The 384-nt window shown below is 70.8% G+C and overlaps 1 protein-coding gene across 1 annotated transcript in view; it reads right to left on the reverse strand.

Moving 5' to 3' along the window:
* Nucleotides 1-384, reverse strand: part of LOC104132661 (cytohesin-1) — a 22215-nt gene that overhangs the window by 3723 nt on the left and 18108 nt on the right. The gene's annotated exons all lie outside the window — the stretch shown is intronic.

A 384-nucleotide genomic window follows, 5' to 3' on the forward strand; every position in this document is an offset into this window, starting at 1 on the left:
CCCCAGCGAGAGCCCCAGGGAAAGGCCCCCAGCAGCCCCGCTCCTGCCAGCACCCTGTTGTCCCCCCTCACTGAGCCCAGGCCTCCCCAGAGGTGCCAAGAGGAGAAGCCACAGGAGCCAGGGCGTGGGGCGGGCTGGCCGGCCTGGGGAGCCGGGCTGTGCAGCAGGGCCGCAGGGATGCCATGCACGCTGCCTGCATGTGGAGCCGGGATGCGGAGGTGATAATGCCGTGGGAAGGTGAGGCAGGGACCAGTCTGTGGCATGGAGGGGGGGGACACGCACGCAGCCTGGGGCAGCTCGCCGCTCGCTCCCGGGGGCCTGCTCCGACAGTACCCTGCCGTAACTCGGTGATGAGAAGGGCCTCGCGGGCCCCATGTTCTCCCA

Source organism: Egretta garzetta, unplaced genomic scaffold (assembly GCF_000687185.1).
Source record: "Egretta garzetta isolate BGI_Z169 unplaced genomic scaffold, ASM68718v1 scaffold1351, whole genome shotgun sequence".
In the NCBI taxonomy this organism is placed as follows: Eukaryota; Metazoa; Chordata; class Aves; order Pelecaniformes; family Ardeidae; genus Egretta; species Egretta garzetta.